Raw genomic sequence first — 6,295 nt, forward strand, 5'->3', positions numbered from 1 at the left:
GCTTAATTTATAGATTGCTAAGTGAACCAATCAGATGGGATTCATAATTGTGGTATAAGAAAAGTAAGCGAGGTTGTAAACCGATTTCTCCTATTTTCAAACTATGCTATTGGGATGTGAAGTAAAAGTAACGGGCCGAATTTTGTTGAAATTGGTTGAGTAGTTTCTGAGATATGGTGTTTGACCCATAAGTGGGTGGAGCCACGCCCATTTCAAATTATGTACAGATGTTGGAATGCAGCCCTTCTGCAACATTTAAATATAAAATTAAATTTTCTGTTTTTTTTTTTCCTTACAAGGATGCTTTTTAGGTAGGCGTGGTAATAATCCGATTTCCTCTATTTTTAGACTGTAAAAGGAAATAGGAATTTGGTTGATATAGCTTTAGTAGTTTACGAGATATCTACAAAAACTTATTTGTGGCGGGCAACGGACACTTTTCCAAAAAAATTACGTCCATATAAGACGCTCTTCAGTGTGATCGTCTGTACCAAATCATACTTTGATAGCTGTATTTATGGCTTAGTTATAGCTCTTCTTTTACAATACCAACAATCTTATGGTGCGAAAGACACCATTTTTACTAAACAGCTTGTACGGACGGACGGACAGACAGACATCCGGATTTCAATTCTACTCGTCACCCTGATCACTTTGGTAAATATAACTCCATCTAAATCGTTTAGTTTTGGGTGTTACAAACAAACGTTATGTGAACAAAATTGATAAATACCCTTTATAGTTTTAAGTTCAATGATATAGGGCATTAACTTCTTATTGAGGAAAACGCTCTATACCTCAAGACTATCGGTGTGGTTGTCGGTGGTGGTGTAGGTCCAAAATATGGTATTCTGGAATTGTTGTCATATATGTATATCGATTTCATATCAGAATATAATTACTCGTTGCTAGTAACCGATTGTAATGAGTAATTCTAAAATGTTTCTTTACTGCTTCATAAACAAATTATTTAAAATTAAAATTACGAAATTTGGAATTATTTATTCAGTATATTCAAATTTCAGTAAAAATCGCTTAATTCCATTCCTTTTTGATATCAAAAAGAAGAAATACATATTTAGGAAGTGAAAGTAAATTGTTGTGAAAAAAGACTGAATGGTGATATGTTTCAAGAAAAACGTGTTCACTTCTCGCATACCAGCATTCAAATAGTATACCCGGTAAAAGCGACTTACCGAAGATAATGAAGGCCATGTCAAAATTATCATTCTGGAAATTATAGTGGAATATTAGTTATTCGCATTATAATTCGAAACACATTTGAACTAGAGTCGTAACGACTTTTTGTGTCAAACAGTATCTCATGACATATATTTATTATTTATATACTATTTATTCGTAAGGTAAGTGATCCTATGTTCATAGCGATAAAAATGTTTTGAAATCAAATATCAGCATACTAGTAACATCAAAAATTTTATTAATGGAGTAAAGTAATACAACTTTAATGACGAGTAAACTGAGAAATCAATGAATAAATCAAATATCACACAATACAATAAAGTTCTGCAAATTTGCCAACGGATCGACAACATGAAGAATTTACACATATTACAACAAAACAGATGCAATTGTGCAAAACGACAGTCCAATAATAAGGGGAGAATAAAAGTGAAGCCAGGAAATATATCAAATTGGTAACTGAAATCAAATCAACAAATATTTGCAAAGAAACAAGAAGTACAGAACTAGTTTGCATATATGAGTCTTTCGCATGTCTGACTGTCATAAATATCCTTTTCATTGACCTGAAGCCCACGTCTTGCGATGTACACGTTAGTTGCCACTGGTCCAAGTGTTTCACTTTACTCTAGAGCAATTAAGACTTGTTCGTCGGCGGTGATTCACGGCACTTTGAAATTTTGCGGGTACATGTGATCAGGAGGGTGCTCAGGGTGAGGACGTTACTGAAAGACTCAAAAGCAGTTGTATATTTCTACATGTGTCAAATCAATAAATGTGCGGAGGCATGTTGCCCATTCACAAGCGCAACTGTCAACAGTAGTTTCGGATTACAAGCGCTTTAGCCAAAATAGCCGAAATAAAAATGAAAAAAGGAAATCAGAATGAACTCAGAAATAGTCAATATTAATGTCACATGGTTTATTTATTGCAAATCGGACCCCGAATGATTTCGATTTCTTTTTGTTATGCGAGCGTCTATTGTTTTTGTCGTCATTGTCGTTTTGAAATCGGCACATGAACCTACTCGTATACATCCATATATTTATTTCAGTTTGCTGTTGTTGCAGGTTTGATTTCCAGTTTAAGCTTAGTAAGCGCTGCATTTCATGGCTACTTGCAGTGAACGTCGGCTCATTTTCCTCAGCGATCAGCTCGTATGTGTGTGTGTGAATGCAAATGAGGTTTATTTATTTTTATTGCAACTTAAATGTTTTTGGCAAAGTTTTTCGATTAAGCTTTTGCGGAATTTGTTTTAATTTTCGTTAGGCAATCGGTTCACCTAAATAAAATTTGTATTCAAATGAGCATTTGTGTCGTTATATTTAATTTCGTTTGTGTGTATGTACAATTGCTGCGTATGGTTTTCTACAACGGCCACTTTGCAATGAAAGAAAACCAAAAAAGTATGTGTCCTTGAGGTCTTGGTTAAATTTCATGTTCTGGCTTAATATATTTGTCGGAAACTTTTTCTTTTTTTACATATACGATTATATTGCAGTTCTTCCGAAATTCCTACGATGGTTCGGTACGGTGAACAATAAACTGGTTGCGTTGTAACGAAATAGATTATTGCAAGACTTAAGTGCCAACGAGTTGTCATCACTTTTTGACGGGATCGGATGGGAGTAAGCCAAGAGTCTTTGAAAGAACTAATAAACTGCAGAAGAAGGAAACACTTTTAGTTACATTAATGAAATGACGTCAAGAATCGCTTGGAGTAACTTCATATTTGGTATTTTATTGAAGAAAAAAAAAAAGAAAAAATTTATACGGCATGTTATAAGTGAAATATTATTTTAAACAGGTGGCAAACCTACTCAAGCTGTTTCCATTTTTACACCAAAGGAATTAACATTTCAGAATTACAGATATTTGTTCATTAACGACCTAATTCGATTGAGCCGATGAGTCCACCGGCCCACAAACTACACCACACCTTTGTTTTTTCTAGAAGAAATGGTAGCTCATGTATCTCTTCAGGTTGCTTTTCGTCCCAAATGCGGCAATTTTGCTTGCTTACATATCCATTGAGCCCGAAATGTGCCTCATCGCTGAACAGAATTTGGCTCGAAAACATCGGATCTTTTGCAACTTCTCAAGAGCCCATAGAGTGAAGCCATGTCGCTTGGGAAGGTCGAGCAGCTTCAGTTTTTGGACAAGCTGTATTTTGTACGCTTTCAATTTCAGATCTCGACGTAAAATGCGCCAAGTAGTTCCATACGACAGTCCGAGTTGCTGCGACTGACGCCGATTCGACTCTCCACGGTCTTCGGTTCACTCTCAGCTACGTCTACTAAACATTTTCTTGACCTGACACAAAGAAAACTTTTAAAAAGTTACCTTTACTTGGGCCACATTCTCATAACATTATTCGTCTGATTCAAATTTCTAAATGTAGAAAAAATCGATTAAAAAAACGATTTTGTTACTCCAAATATACATATTTGTATACTTAAATAGTGTATCTGGTAAAATAGTAAAGAGAGATTCTCAATATCTATATTACATAAAAAAGCCGCAGTACTAAAATAACTTTTATGCTACAACAACCTTCATTCCCATAATGTCTGAACTGGAGTGCAAAACCCGTTGCCACCTCAAATTTAGTAAAATGTCATTCTGAACATTGATTGCATGAAATCGAATTTGCTGTGCATTCGTTCGCTCGCTCGACCCATCCCTAATCACAAAAGTTGTATTTCGCAGGCTCAAAGAAAAACGTGAAAGGGCGCGATTCTCCAATAAAGCATCGCCATTATCCACATTGTGGCTCAATCTAGTGGTGTCGGTGCTCAGCAGCAGCTGGTCCACACACCGGTAATGGCTTCAGCCTCCACAGCAGAGGTAGCAAATAGTACGAGTAAAGGCGCTTCTTTACCAATTTTCGTTTGATTGTATCAATTGTCGGGCCTGCCGCACTGTTAGTCGCGCATGCGCACAACTGCCAACCACAAAGCTAAATAGTTTTATTCACTACACCATCATTTGGTGGCTTTAGAGGCATTTATTTCTTTCTTGCGTGTTTATTTGCCTATTTCTTTTGGCTGTTGTGTCGTTGTCGCCAGAGATGTGGCTGCTTCGCGGGGCAAGTAAATGTCAGGAAAGATTATCCAAATGGCAAATGCTATTCATGTTGCTGGTGGGATGAGTCGGTGGAGCTGCATGCCACACTGTGGCTCTGGCGCGTGCACATAGCGACAAAATGGGTTATTGTACGACATGCTCAACCAGTTGCGGGCTGAGTTCTGCATGGTCTGTTTGATTGCAACATTTCTTAGTTGCCTGGCAGGCGAAGTAAAGTGGTATAAAGTGGTGGCCAAAAAGCACAAAAAGGTATACAAATGTTAAATGAGAAGTAGGTAAAGACATTAGGAAAAAGGTAATAAAAAATTGTTAGCAAATAATGCGGTGTGCGCTTAACGTTTTGTTGCTTTTCGCATAGCGAATTGAGCTTTTTGCTATTGCACTAAGTCTCTGACCTTTTCCACAGCAGTGCTGCATGCAGTACATTGCATAAACGCGTCTAAGTGAATTCATAGAAAAATGTATCTATTTTTACTTTTATCCATTTGTAGGTCATTTATAAAAGTAAACTTGCGTGGCATTTGGTCTTTCGACAGCTTTCAGTGGCCTGCTGCTCTTTCAAGGTAACCTGCTACGCGGCTTGTTAGCGTATCCAAAAACAGACTAACTGCTCAGCACTGAGGAAATTTTAACTGATTTTATGCTTATGTTTTACTTTAAAGCACCTGAAATGAAACGAAAACTCACTGGGTCCCTAATTAGTTTTCTTTGTTTTTGCTGAAATGTGAAAAAATAATACATACTTATGTACCAAGTACTCATATACAAATAGAGTTCACAATTAGGCGCAGTCACAGCATTATTTTATTTAGTAATACATAGTTGTTAACATATTTTTTGTGAGAAAAATCTTGCATGGGATATCGTTTTGTTTTTTTCACATTTACATTACTTACTTACATTTTTCGAAATATGATCCCATATACCATAGCAGAGCGGCGATACTGACCTTGGATTCGATGACACTACGCTCTAAACAAGTTAGAGAGAGTCTAAAATCAGACGCTTGTTGTGAAAGCTGCTTGGAGGAAGGCGAGAGGAATCTTTCAATTTTTATTTAGTGTTTTTCGGCCTTACGTAACTAAAGTGAAATAATCTGTGTTATATTATGTTCCCGTCTTAAATCTCTTACGTAAAAATTCTTCGGATTATAAAACGATCCAGACTCTCCCAAGTTTCGATGAGCATGTATTAAGAAAAGAGTAAACCAATTTCGGTCTAGGAAAAACCGAAAATGCGTAATAAGTATTATTGAAACTTGGGTTTGTCCACACTTTATCTGCAAAGGAAAGCGTTGGTTATATGGCTCTATAAGTTTTTGTCAATACACATAGAAAGCGTTCCAATACGAAGTTCTGCTAAATAAAATAATATATGGTCTGCTAAACAAGATAATATGTGACCTGGTCTACGAAAAGGGAGCTAACGTGCGAAAACTAGTTTTCTGGGAAACAGCTGTTAAAAATAAACAACTCGTTTCGTCAGTTTCTCGTTATCTCATTAATTGTTCTCCTTTCCAGAGACTTCAAGGACGTCCAATAAGTGTTGTTTTTGGTCGGAATATTATTATAGTTCATCGTGTAAGTTGCTAGTGTGGAACATTTAAAAAAGTAACACTGAAGAAGTGACGTTTACTCTAATACCGCGTAGCTGCTGTTGTCTTGTGTTCATTCGTCTCTCTTTCCGGATGTTCTGTTATCACATTTGTGTAAGTGTTTCTGTTGATTATCGTCTTCGCATTTCGCATGAAATGAAACATGAGTGTTGATGAGGAGTTCAGTGCCGTATACGGACAATATTTCCATGAAAAGGATGATGAAAACAATGAAGAGAGCGATTATGATGAAGACGAAGTATGTGCATCTCAGGCAGAAGATGATACCGAACAAACTTTTGTTAAGATTGACCTGTCTGTTGTTGAAGTAAAGGAGGAGGAGCTGGTAACAAAATTTCTGTCAAAAGATTGTTGTAATAATAAATGTCATACACTGATATCACGGGAAAT

Source organism: Zeugodacus cucurbitae, chromosome 5 (genome assembly GCF_028554725.1).
Source record: "Zeugodacus cucurbitae isolate PBARC_wt_2022May chromosome 5, idZeuCucr1.2, whole genome shotgun sequence".
Taxonomy (NCBI): Eukaryota; Metazoa; Arthropoda; class Insecta; order Diptera; family Tephritidae; genus Zeugodacus; species Zeugodacus cucurbitae.